The sequence below is a fragment of the Rhagoletis pomonella genome, unplaced genomic scaffold, assembly GCF_013731165.1.
Source record: "Rhagoletis pomonella isolate Grant_MI unplaced genomic scaffold, Rhpom_1.0 Rhpom_scaffold_00002, whole genome shotgun sequence".
NCBI lineage: Eukaryota > Metazoa > Arthropoda > Insecta > Diptera > Tephritidae > Rhagoletis > Rhagoletis pomonella.
The window spans coordinates 39,568,251-39,582,882 of NW_023458556.1; the positions used below are offsets into that span (position 1 = coordinate 39,568,251).

The following is a 14,632-nucleotide window of genomic DNA, read 5'->3' on the forward strand; positions in this document are numbered from 1 at the left end:
TAATTTAATTTATAAACTCGCGTAAAGAATTCGGATAATACAAAAAAAAAAACAAAAAAGACGGTTCCACTCCATGTGATAAAAAATATGAATACAGGCATTAAGAAAAAAGTGAGGGAACGTATCTTGTTCTCAAAAAGGGACTGTGACGAATGGGCGGGAATTTTTTCAATTGACCTCTAAATCGAAGAGTCTATTCGAATTCGGCCTATGCCATTAGCCTCAAAGCTAACCGGGACCAGCATTGCTATTTTCTCGGATAGCCAGGCAGCGATCAAGGCACTTGGTTCTGTAAGCATCACATCCAGCATAATCAAACAGTGCAGAGAGACTGTTGCACTGATCTGGGTACCGGAATACAGCAGAATTCATGGCAATGAGCTGGCCGATGAGCCAGCCAGTAATGACTCAAAGGCAGAGGAAGGTTTTGTGCCGCATAAGTTTGTTTGGCTGATCACAGAATGGTGTTGTATATTAGAGGGCTGCATGAATTCATTCAAACTTCTAGCCAACCATAGTACAGTAGATTTGAGTATTTTACTTCACATACAAAACGCTCAGCGTTTGGAGTTTTCTACGTTATGAATATACATTTTGTTTTAAATTTTCTACTTTAAAATGGAAGAATGTGTATGAATGAATGAACAACATTCAAGCTCATTTCGGTGGAAGTTTTTTCCATAAACAAGTTTGTTCGTATTGTAATAGGAGCGCAGTATGCACGCATACATACATACATATGTAGAAAAAAATATTTTTTTATATTCCCTGCAAACCATTTGTTCGGAGTATTCTGAATTCTAGAAAAATTTTAAGGAATTCGTATAGATCTCATCACACGAAATTTAGGAAGAAAATCGGTAAAGCAATGAAACTAATGCTACTATGTGAAGAATTTCTTGCAGAATTTTTTCAGATAATTTATAATTTTTCGTACAAAAATTTCTTAACGAGTTTGTGTCAACCTCTTTATACATATAATTTTCTTTGAACATTCGTAAAAAATCGTTACAGAAATGAGATACTCCTAGAGATTTCGGGAGCTGAGGTTTGCAGGGGTTATACAAAAAATTGTCAATTATTTCAATTCAATTCATTTTAATTTTGAATATTGTAATTTCGACACATATGTATGTATATCAGAAAAGGTATCCACTCCAATTAAAAAAAAAAAAAAACGCAAAAATCCTTCATTCGTTTTGTACGCTGGCGGCAAAAAGTATTGGCACAGCAAATTTTTCGCAATATATGCAACAATTTTTTTTTAAAATATTTTTCCGCAAATTTTTTATAAAGTTTGGTTAATTTTACAACAAAAAACATAAAAATATAGTTCCTAAAATTTTTGCAAAACTCACGAAAATTCAGCAAATTTTCATGGAAATTTTCACCTTTTTAATCAGATTTTTTAGATTTTTTTAACTATGCAGATTTGTAGCTCAATAAATTTTGTTATAATAAAGTACAAGTTTTAAGTAACTAGGAACTGCCGTTGATTTTTGGCAACTTTTTTTCACGCAGCCTCTTCCATACAAAAAATTTTTTTCTGAAGATACTTTATATGGAAGAAATGCAAAACACCTTCAAAAAAAAAATTCCCAAAAATCAATGCAATTTTTGACTAACTGCGAACTTGAATTTTTTTTCACTAGAATTTAATGGGTTGCAAAAACGCATACTCAAAAACTTGCTGAATATTCGCGAGTTTTGCACAAAGTTTAGGATATAAGCTACCTTGACACTCGAAATCATCTATTTCGGAAATGTGTAGAGAAAAAGCGACTCATAAAAAAGGAACTTGACCCCACATAATTTATTTTATATGTGAAATAACTTCATAAAATATAAATTTTATGGAGTGCTGAAAAAAAACAATATCCAAAAAACTAAAATTGTAACTGTCGAAATCAATAGTATGTGGATATTATACCAAACATATGTTTCATAAGCTTTTTTTGCATATCACTATCGGATGATTATTTAAATACCTATATATATTTTTTTACTTTTATTTCGATTGATTTTGCGCTGAAAGCAATATTCAAATATTAATTTTTTTATTGATTAATCCAAAGCTTTAAAGCCAAAAACTGAAAAGTGAAATGACGGATGAAAAATAAACCACTGCGCTTTCAACCGCAATTCAACATTTGCCAAACTCTGGCACATAGCAACAAACACGCATGTGTGTTTGCTATGATCACTTTCCTGAAAATGGGTTATTTTATGGTTACGAATTGATTAACATGGCAATCTTAATGAACAAACGTTATATGAGATGCACAAAACAACCAATGAAGAAGTGCATAAAAACTAATTTCGAATTGCCATCCTCACAAAAGAGCACACAAACAAGCAATGTCATTATAAAAATAATTTCAAAACAAATTTGTAGTTCAAGCGATGACAACAACAACCACTACGAACCATTTTCAAGTTTTAACCAATACATATCTATTATTTCAATATAGTTTGGATGTCAAACAACAACAATACCAAAAACCGGCAATGGTCTCAAGGTCGTTCAGAAAATGAGTTTATTCGGCGACTGTGCGTTTGTATGTATGTCAGCAAGTGTGTGTATCTGCAGATGGTAATGCTGATAGTTGCGCTGGTCATGTTGCGTATTTCTGTTGTTTCTTCATTTTATACCTTTCATGAACATGAAATGGTACTATAACTTTGATCCGTTGCTTGTAAGTACTAGAAGAGGTAGAGATGGGTCTAGAAAAAAAAATTATGGATTTTGCTATGTTCGTCCGCCTGTCTGTGTGAACGCATACCTAGAGATATTCCCTAAAAATTTGGGTATCCCTTTATAATGTGTTAATTATTTGTCGGAACATATACATATGTATGTATATGGCTTCCACACAACCTGATCCATAACTTAGATACATACCTAATGCCCTGACATTTCTTGACTTATTTACTACATATTTCAATCGTAAAAGGTTTAATACAAAATCATCAAGATCGGTGACGTACGCACATATATCTCTCATACCACAAATTATTCTGATATAAGTTTTGTGTGATATAGCTCCTGAATGAATGTGGGTAAGAAGCTGTACCCTTACCATAAATAAAAGGTTCACTGAATACCTGCTCCCAAAAGGCACATTAAAAAATTCAAATTTGCTGTTATTCATAAAAGGTATGAAGCCTTCGACATAGCCGAAGACAACATTTTTCTTACTTGTTTTTGTTTTTTTTTTTGCTTTTAGTGGCATCACTGATTTAGTGCCATTAAAGCGAAAGTCAGACAATCAGTAAACAAAATTCGAGCGCTACTTTTAACTGGAGCATCAGATACTTTTAATGAAGAAAGATGTACATCTACAACGTCGTAAGTATGTCATTGACTTTGTTGTTGCCTACGCTGGTATAATCTTATCTGCGGTCAATAAATAGAAAATAAAGCCAATAATATCATTAGGTTTACCCACTTCCAGTGAGTATAAAAGAGTATGTAGACATATATAACTGTGGGAAATTTTTAAAACGACGCAAAATACAAAAAGATAGTACTAGTATTAATTAGAGAGTTGCCACCTGTTTGCAAATTGTAGTTTAAGTAAATTGCCAAACTGAAGAGTTTTAAGAAGGCCTAAAGTCGAAAATATTTTTTGAAAATTTGAATTTGATTTAATTGTTAAAATAAATTAAATGTTGCGCTATGGGTATCAAACTAAAAAGGTTTAGGAAAGTTTGATGCCAAAAATAAAGTGATAAAGTTCACGAATCGAGTTATAAAAGTATAAAATAAATTTCCAGGATTAAATACATTCGAAAATATATTAACTAACACCTTTATTTCATAAATCGAAAATTTGTTTGAAAATTTCACTTCATAGAGCTTCATTATTTTTGTGAATGAGGCCACACGAGTTTTGGGAAGGCGCCACAACACACAAACATTTTTTAAGGCGCAGTGAAGCACGCTGGGTATTTGCTAGTGGCAGATAAGAGTCGAGTATTACAACTGGAAGCTAATATCCAAAATGGCACAAAATAAAAAAGTGTAGGGTTGACGGCCAACTCTCCATTTAATCTTCATCTATGCTCAGTAAAAAATTGAAATTTTGTTGTTCGGTACGTATTTTGTAGCAATAATTTGTTTGCATTTCGTCAAAATAAAGAACAACTACTCACGGCAAGGACGACCGTACTTTTTTAAAGGCTAGCAGAAAGAGGTTTTAGATATCACGCTGGCCTCTCCTGGTATAATGTGACCTTAGTGACCATCATCGGTACTTACAATTCACTTTGGATGAAGCGCCTCCCAAGCAATATCCTTACAGGAATCTGGAGAGTACCAACTGGCTCTTATATTACAGAAGTCTGCAGCACATTCACCCGCGAGTGGCGCAATCTTGACTGCAAGTCAAATTGACGCATAAATTGGTGTGTTAACCACTTCGTGTAAAAGCGAAACATTGAAATCTCATGTCCCCTGAGTCACCAAAAAGGAAATAGCAAACAGCTCGATCTCAATGCCTCGAGCAGAGGTATTTTTAACAAGGCTGAGAAGAGTAAATCAGCTCCCGACATGACAATGTATAAGATTGGACTTGGGATGTATAAGTCTTTTGTGAAAGCGTGGAGGTCAGTCAGGAGTATTCGAAGAGCTCTCTCTAAGAATCCCGTTCACCTGGGATGCATAAAGGACGCGAGAGCTAACTGGGCGCTGAGCAGCGCGGAGTCTCTTCGAAAGTTCCTCGATGCTCGCTTCTCGTAGAACTCGGATCCGGGAAGCATCCGTTTAGTGGCTACGAGCCCCAAAACGAATGTTTCGGAAATTTTGACAGAGGATCGCCTTCGTTGAGCCCTTTAACACTAATTAAAGCCCCGAAACCAGCCAACATAATACCAGCCCAACCTTCTCAAGTTTCCTGGCTAGGCGTCATGTTCCGGGGCCTTGGAAGTTGGTCAGAGTTGTATTCACTCCTAAGGCGAGTAAGGCTTCTCACGTTTCACCCAAGGACTTCAGGCCGATAAGTCTCTTCTCGTTTCTTTTGAAGACGCTGGAGAGGCTGATCGATCTGCAGGTCTGTTGAAACGTTGGGTGCCTTCCTTGTTATCGATAATATCCAGCTTGGGAAAGGCAGAACAGACTTCGCGATTTTTGTTACCGATGATGTCGATGTCATCGGCATAAATCAGCAATTGCACGCTCTTGTAGTAAAGCTATAGCTAGTTCCCTAAATAAGCCAGAGGTCGGAGCCGTCCTTGTCGGTTTTTTTACGGCTTGCTTTGCAACAGAACTGTCGCGGAAGAGTAAAGTCGCCGGTTCTGGGTCCAAAAGGATGCTTTACCACCCACGTTCCAGCGAGAGAGGACTGGGAGGTGTGTAGGTATCTGCAATCGTGGTCCTGTAAACTTATTTACAGATGGATCGAAGCTGAATGTGAAGGTAGGTGGAGCTGTCTTCGGCGAAGAACTTCCCATCATCCTGAAATTTAGGTTACCGGATCACAGCAGCGCCTTTCAAGCAGAGGTGACCGCAATAAAAGAGGCTTTGCATTTGTTACTCTCTAGTGTACCACCTTTTAAGGAGGTAAATATTTATTCCGGCAGCCAAGCAGCTATCAAGGCTTATTGGCTATTTGACGGTGCGTTCGAGAACGGTGAAAGCGTGTCTGACTTCCTAATCCATCGCATCGGATTACTTCGCTGTTAAGCTTATTTGGGTTCCAGGTCACAGCGAAATCGCAGGAAACTGCATAGCCGATGAGCTGGAAAGATAGGGCAGGGAGAAATTACTTCCAAATAGAGAAGTTGTAGGAGCTCCCCTGACCACGAGTGGTCTGCTTTTGGACAGTCGGGTGTTTAGTCAGCTCAGCGAGCGCCGGGCGAAAACCTTGGAATGCAAGTTGGCAAAATCCTTCTGGCCACGTGTAGACCCGAGGCAGTCTGAGGAGCTCCTGAGGCTGAGCAATTTATATCCCTCGCTATTGGTGGGAGTGCTAACTGGCCATTACTCGATAGGTAAGCATTACATAAGACTGAATATCGTCGATGATCCCTACTGCACCCGATGGATTGAGGATAATGAGGTGGAATTATCTCAACACCTGCTGCTCTGGTGCCCTGTCTTTACGAGCTTGAGGTTTAAGTATCTTGGGTCGCACTTTTTTCACACTCTCGGGATTGGACATCAAGTCGCTTGAACAGCTTCGTCGCAAATTTTACGGAGTAGCAATCTTATATCTTATTTCTTAAAATTAGGACGACCCACATATAAATATATTTTATAGTCATATTTTCACTTGATTTTCCAATCTTAGAATAAAATAACATAAAATTTTGCTTTTAAAAATAATATCTCTGTAGCTTTAAGCTATTTTGCTAATACATAAGTATGTATTTACATACTTATAACTTGCCTGGAAAATGTAATTATAAATTAATAATATTCTATTGTGTACTTCTAATTCATTTAGTATAAATATATGTACATGTATTTGTGCTCATATATCAATTTATCTACACTTTAAGGTATGAACATACACATGTGCGAATTTATGAGTTCTTTTAAACCAGAGGTTTCCAAACTTTTTTCTCGTAGACCCCTTTCAAAAATTTACTGGTTTCGGTGGCTCGTAAAAAAATGAAATGTGCAGTTCAACAAGTTGTCTGCGGTGTCAGTGAGTCTGCCTAGTGAGAGAAAAACTTGATAAACCTTCTGAGATGGAAGGCAACATGAGTTTTGCCCACCTGCATCCCCGCGATGCCTCCCACTCATTTCTGAGCGAGCGAAGTATTCACCCAGTTTCTGATGGTTGCTTCGATGGCCGAAAGTGGGTGTACCAAAACCATTACCAGATACTCCTGAGTGACCGGGCACCCAATGTAAAGCAAGCTCATTATGTTTACCAACATAATTAAGTCGAGACTTGCATTGCCGAACTAGTAAGTAGTAGTAGTAGAAAGTAGTTAAGGCGCTGGTCAATGCCTTAAGTGCAGCTTGGTTGTCACTGCAGATACGTAAACTCCTTCCTCCTCTCGTGGACCCCTGGTGGTGCACCTGGACTACTTTGGGAATCACTGATTTAAACCATACAACAATGTAAGTGGAATCAAAGGTGAAGGTTACGCAACGCGTTATAAGAGCATAGATTATTGTTGTTGTTGTTGTTGCGATTGTGGCTACGCCTCAGCGCCGCAGCGTCGTAAATCGATTAACCCCAATGATTTAAGTAGTTTGCGTGGCAAGGACATTGAAATACTTACATACATACATATGTTTGTTCTGTTATCTTGTTAGGCCTCACAGACATAATTGAGCAAGTATGTAAGAATTATAAAAAAAATTAAATGTTTCTATCGTTTTACTAAAACACTTTATGAAAATTGTACATTATAATTAGCAATTTTGTTTGTTAAAAAATATTGGTGTTGAATTAACTATGATTACTTATTATTAGGGCACACTAGTTAAGAGCAAAATTGTAATGTAATATTTAAAACTAATAGCATTCTTAGTTGCCACACACACTTTTAGAGTTTTCATAATGATTCAAAGATTCAACACTGACTAAAAAATGCGATATTTATATATGTACTAAGATAAAGTATTTAACCACAACCAATCTTAGTTGGTCAGATGACAAAAACGTTCATAGGCATACAATTGTTCGGTGCTGTAACTAATTTTTTATTTTTTTTTAATAATAAGTATGTATATATATATGCATGTATGTAGTACAATCATATATAAATTCATATGTGTATCATTGGTCGTATCCAACCTTGAGCCCTATATTACTTCTTTTATAATAAAGTTTCCATCCAACTACTACTTAGTGTCATAGCGTATAAGTAATAAAAAATGTTTTTAAAATAATTGCACAATAAATGCAATGCGATTTTTTTTTAGTTAGTACGAGTAAGTACATCTCGTAATGCTACTTATGCCTTTTATATGTGCATATAAATGTAGCCATAGTTTTTCATATGCTTGCATGCAATTCGGTTTTGCTGTTTTTTTTTTTTTTTGAAGTTACAAATATTGCACGCACAGTGAATGATCTTTTGAACAATGTCAGTTAAAATCTTTTTGCATAATTTTTGTTGTTAATACTACATATGTAGCAAGTCAAGTTAACATGTCGCCCGTCCGGTTTTCTTTAGCATACGTTCTACTCAAAGGTAATTAGACACGGCAGCCGACCAACTTGTAATCAGTGTCAGTCGTCGAAAAATGGACAGTGATTGTTGCAATCAAATAGAATTACTCATTTCGTGTTCTTCTTGGAAAAGTTATGAAATGCATATACATATATCAGTAAAAACAAGTAACTTGTAAAATGCTTACGCTTATATACATACATGCCTACATAAATAAAATATGTATATATAAAAAAAATTAGTGGCAAAAAATGTAAGTTTGAACTTTGTATTTTTCCTTCATTGCTTAATTATCGACACCGTATTGGTGTCAGGGATTTTATGTCTTTTATGAATTTGCATAAAATGGCAAAGAGTACAATTAATTAATATAGATGATAAATTTTGTTTTGTTTCTGCTGGAAATTGCAAAATTAACTCGGACTAATTTTCACTGATTGGTTGTCATTATTAAAACCAAAATTAATTTGTATAATCAATAGTTCATGGGTTAAAGGTTTTTGATATTACGGCAGAAATGACAAAATATTTTGTCAATAATTTTCGAAAAAAAATTAACTACATTTTTGAACTAAGGAGTGGAAAAATATGAATATAAGCAGAAAATAAGCGCGTTTTGATAACATAAACTTTGAAAGAATATTTTGAAAAAAAAAACAAGAGATTGCGTTTAGAAAGGTCCTGCAAAAGATTCAACTAAAATCGTTCAAAGCGGAGTACATGTTTCTTTATAATACATCTATGCGGACAAGAATGAAAGTGCAAAAATGCAAAATGCTTAATCTGATGTGGTTTTCTATCTACGAGGTTATGCTTATGGGTCTGAAAGTATTTGCTTGAAATTAATAATTTTTTCAATCCTTCGGAATGAAGACTGGGTACTCGCACATCTGTGACAGGTAAGTGGAGGAGGGCGTGACTTTTGGCGGCGGAACAAAAACAAAAAATGTTAAGCGTTCTAAGGCTCTTTGAATATCTTTACGGGAGTACATACGGACAATTTAATTGTTGGCCTTCTGATCGCCGGACGCAGCTCCGTGTACCTATTTCTATAGCAGAATCCATTTAAAACTCGAAAAACGTGCTTTCGACATTTTTGTGTGAGGACTTTGCCCGCTTTGGCACAATTGAGTTGAGCTTTATTTTCTTCTTCTTATTTGGTACTAAGACCGTTCGTCGGTTTGGGTCGAGACCAGCGTTGCCAGATTTTTTTATTCAAATAACTGTGAATTGTCAGGTAAAAAACCACAATAACTGATGGGACTTTCGGGAAATTAAGGTATTTCAACCGTATCATTGAAATACAGCTGACCCAATTTTACTCAAAGAAGAAAACGCTGCCCCTTTTCCTTTTAAAACTTACCTCCAAAATAACCGGAAAGGATATTTTAATGTATTCGTTAAAATCTGTAGATAGACAAAAAGGCTAATACGTGGTGCTATTTAAAAAAAAAAACTAAGAAGAAATAGAAAGGGCATGGTGAGATATTTGTAGATCGCGATTTTTGTGCTTCGAAAAAAAGGCTCTGTTTCTCATCTGCCTCCCAAGCCCCGTATGGCATCTGTTGGCAAGTTAGCCCACTGTGCCGACTGATTGAAGTTTTGATAAGAGTAGTCCGTCTAAATTATTTATGTTCTTTTTAGGTAACTTCATTACCACAACAGTTTCAGCATAGTTTAGTAGACAAATAAAAGTAAAATTATAATTGAGATTTTTGTTAAAAGTTTGTGGTTACTATGAGAGTACCAGGTTGACCGAGCTTTGCCCGGAGTTCATATACTTTTTAAAGTTTTCAAGATTTTAAGAGCTTTAAAAGAATATTTTGGAAAAAAATGGATTTCGATATCTATTAATTTAATTTCTTACTCCAAAATTTAGGTGGTAACCCTATTCCGAAGTACGCTGGTATGAATGGTACATATCTTTAGCGTATATGTACTGTGTATAAAAAAAAAATGCTGTTTGAAATTAACAAAATAAAAATTTTTATTATATAGAAGCGTGGCAATCATGATGGAAAATATTTTCTGACCAAAGTTCTCAACAATACCTTTCATTTGATATCCATGTTGCGATGTTTTAGATAAATTGTGTAGAATCGAAAATAATTGGCAACCTTACACTACGCTATATCCTAGGGTTTTAGCATTTTGTATATAGGGAAAGCATTGTTTAAGAACCTTCTATTGGTACCCATAAATAGTAATATTTTACCTTTTTTTCTAAAAAAAAATTAAATAAATATATGATTTAATAAATATATAAATATGGTGACAACCCTATTAAAATATTTTTGAATTAGGGATCTTTAAAATACCTTCCATTTGGTACCCATATTATGTTGTTTTAATGAATTTGTAACTAATTTCGAATAGGTGGCAACCTTATATGAATTTTTCGGAGATTCAGGTAATCTTAAAACCCAAAACATTATCTGTGAACAAAATTTCATCAAAATCGTTAGAGCCGTTTTCGAGAACCCTATGGATATATATATATATATATACAAGAATCGATCGTTTAATGTAATAATATATGAAAATAAAATTACCTTTGCCAAACTAATACTAGAACTTGTATTAAAGAATTTTGTAAACTCAAACAAAAAGTGTTATTATATCCAAAAAACGTCGCAATTATTCTACAATAAAAATGTGATCACCTCAGTGCAGTTTGGCAACAGTCACTGCAATAAAATATAATAATAAAAAAATGAGAAAAAGTAACGCAACATACTCATATCACTCCTTCTCCATTGAGCTGACCAATGAGTGAGTTTACCAACGAACGGCGACTGAGCGACGGCTAACAGCTGAATAGCCAGTTACATTTAAAGCGCTCTAGATTGTGACTCAAGTACTCAGTGAGCGCTCTATGTCCGCTCCATTTATCATGCGTGGCGGCTGCGCACGCGCTTTGCAAAACCCATGCAAACCGCCACCGCCGCTGACAAGCATCCGCGCTCAGCAATCAAAGAGCCTATAGATTTTTTAGAGCATTTTTTGTATATTTAAAATTTTATTAGTGTAACTTTTTGGCTACCTTTTGGCTACTTTGGGCCACCATCGCGAGCTCTGTTGCCTCTCTTTGGCCGGTTTCACTAAATGAGCATGGTTCACATACAACTTACCTCAATTCAGCTACACAAAACCAATTTGTGAGTACAGCAGCTGGCTTTTGCAAGCCAAAGATCGCTGCAAAAAATTACTCTTCGGCACATTTGTTCCACTTGCACGCCTTGCAGGCGTAAAGCAGCAAAAATGCGCAGCGCCAGCTACTGCCAGCCACCAATGGGCAAACAAAAAAAAAAAAACAAGCTGCCAATTGCTAACCAACACCAAGTACCAGTGTAAACGACCAATGAAACATACAAACATATAAGCTGGTACATACATACATATAAACATATCAAGCAGTGCTGCACCGTTTCGACTCTTGGCCGACTAACTTGCCTTCAACGTGTGCGCTGTTGTTGTTGCTTGTGGTTGTTGTCGCTTGCGTTTTGGGGGCTGTTGTAAGCGATTTTTGGCCACTGCTAAATCACCGAAGTTGCTTTCGTCTGCAGTCATTTGCTTAAAGTTAGTGAACGTGCTAATATCGTGTGCGTCCTGTTGTATCGCTGCTGTTGCCGTTGTGCCGACGAGTTGATTGTGCTTTGATATTTGTGGTACGAGTTTAGTTCATAAAAAAATAATACATACTATTGCTTTCAATTTTCTTTGTTTGCCTCATATATGTACATATGTATATAGTAGATATAGTACTAAGTAACTTTTATTGAAATATTTCGCCAAAAAAAAGTGTTATTAATTACTTTATGTGGTTGCTTAAGTTTTCGGGATAGTTTTGGGGAGCAATGTGGGTTTGCTTTGTTTCACTCATTTTTGGTTAAAAATGTGTTTGTTTTTTTCTTTTGCTATACTGTCGCTTGGGCGTAGCTAGTGAATGTAGTGATAGTAAAAATTAATTATTTAATTACAATATTTTGCAGCAGCTGAGTTTTTATTAACAACGGCGAAGCTAAGATAAATTTTAGAGTGGTGTGTAGTCTGATGAAGTGTTTTCTACGTACATATGTATTACACAGTTGGGCAACGAATGTGCGGAGAAATTTAGAGAGAGAGAGAGAGAAATATGTGTAGAAAAACTAGAGCATCAATCTGAGTGCTACTTATTTATGAGTAGATTTTTATGAAGGATTTTGAATAACCTAATCTTGGATTTACAACGAAGTTCCCTGCAAGAAGTTACACTGAAAATATTAAGACGCATACTATATCGACACCTGAGTGGAAGATCAACCTAGCTCGGCAGCCAGTTCGAAAACACCCTATCTCATAAATCTTTCAAGAACGCCCTATTTTAGAACACCCTAACTCAGAATTTGGTTAAAGAATGCCCTATCTAAGAATTTGCCCTATTCAGAATTCGGTTCAAAAACGCCCTATCTCAAATGAAAATGTATTGAAAAACATTTGTGCTGAGATGGGCCGTTCTTGAAAAGTTTTCTGAGATAGGGCTTTTTCGAACTGGCTGCCGAGATAGGTCGGTCTTCTACTCAGGTTTAGAACTTCTTCCCAGTTGGCGGTATACCATCGACTTTAGTAACGTTCAAGTAAGATGAAAGCTCAAAAATATTTCGTCAATATTTTTTTAATATTTCTTTTTGTTTTTATTGGAATATCTAACTAAAATAATCGATTTGTAATGTTTGATTTAGCAACATACATACATATGTAAGAAATGACATTTTTTTTCTATAACAAATGTTAGCTTTTCATTGCCCTGTCCTTTCTATATGAGCTTAGAGTTCACTGTGAAGGTAACATATTTCCGTAGAAAAGAAATTGCCATTCGATTTATGACAGATTTCTTAACCCTTTCAGTACAAGTATCTAATATATTGGACAAACTTTTTTGTGCTTAAAGCTCTTATTTAGAAAAAAAGAGCTTTTGTTGTTAATACTATGTTCTGACCGACAACGAAAACACTTTGAAAACGAGTTTTGAGATTGTGGGCTGAAGGCTGTTCACACCGGCTGTTAGTGTTTTCGTTGACATTTCTTACATCTTTTGATTACAGTTTTGCTACACAAAAACAAAACCAAAATACTTTTCCTTCATTTTCTTTGCATTTACAACCTCTTACTTTCATTCTTATTTTACTTAGGCAGACCAATTAACAATAAATCCGAAATGGCTTATTAAAGATGATAAATAATTGAAAAAAGCTTGTGAAGACACCGATTGGAATGAGTGGAACGTGAGTTTTCAGGTAGTTTTCAGCGAAAACTGGTTTTCGTTTGACAGATTTTACATAGACGAAAACACAAATTTTAGGTCGAAAACCAGTTTTAGCAACGAAAACATGTTTTCAATGTCGGTCAGAACATGGTATAAGGCACGAAAATACGTTGTTTGAGAATATTATATCATTCTTCTTTTAATCGCATTTTCTGGATGCAGTTGACCGTGCTTTTTGTAACAAAAGTGAAAAGTGTCACAAAACTCGATGCTAAGCAATCTATCTGAACGAATTTACTAGTTTTATGTGGAATTGAGATTCGAACCAAATTGTATGTTTTAGTCAGAGTTTCAAATATATTGCGCGAAAGAAAAGATACAAATTTAGATCATATCACGGTAAAAGTCAAAGTATTATAAAATGTTTGATTGTATTTTTGAAATCAATGACCCAAAGTTAGCCGGTATACAGATTTTTAGCTTCAGCGGTGAATATTTGTACCCAAAGGGTTAATTGCAGTTTAAAGTTTATTTGAGTAGTCCACTTGCAAACAGCGTTATGTGATTTTATAATAGAAAGCCATAAATTTGAAAAAACGACTACGACAACAAGTAACATTTAAATTGAATCTCTTATTATTACCTGAAAATTTGGATAAATAAGAGCCTTATAAAATTATAAGAAAACATAATATGTCAAAAGATAACATTAACAGTCTATACGGCCTAAAGCAGTTTTCTAAACTCATCAGAAGATGGATACTTTTGAAAGTTTATAAATAAGTATGATAGCGACTTTTGTAAGAAGACTTAACATTTGATGCTATTTTTTTCAGAAAATAAAAAGATTTTGCACTCTGTTGTTACTGGACATGAAACGACTTTAAATACTGGTACGTAATCTACCAAAAACTAAAAATCGAAAAAAATTTTACATCGCGCACTTTGCAAGTGGACTACTCATTTCAGAAATGTATTTCAAAGTGAGCGAAATTGTCTTTGACCTTTACTTGATACTGGGTAGCTTACTCGGCACGTTTAGCGAGGTTTTTCTGAGTTTGACTGCATGTTGGCTTTAATTATTTGTTTTTTGATAGTTCGATGCAGGTGGCATTGAACCGAAATATTTTAAGATGCAATATTTCTTTTCTCCTTCTTTTTTGTTTGGCGCAATATTTCTTTTCACGTAAGATAATTATTTTTACGTACCCAATGTATGTTTATTCTCCATTTGAATGAACTCGACTTTTAAAT

General features: G+C 35.2%; 1 protein-coding gene across 3 annotated transcripts in view; it reads left to right on the plus strand.

Annotated features, from left to right (window-relative positions):
* Nucleotides 1–14,632, plus strand: part of LOC118733589 — a 35,105-nt gene that overhangs the window by 2,397 nt on the left and 18,076 nt on the right. For 2 of the 3 annotated variants that reach the window (XM_036463039.1, XM_036463037.1), the window contains exon 1: nt 11,694–11,801. The exons of the other annotated variant lie outside the window; for it this stretch is intronic. The gene's annotated coding sequence lies outside the window, so the exon portion shown is untranslated. Of the gene's footprint in view, nt 1–11,693; nt 11,802–14,632 lie in introns of those variants that run through there. 3 annotated transcript variants of the gene reach the window in all.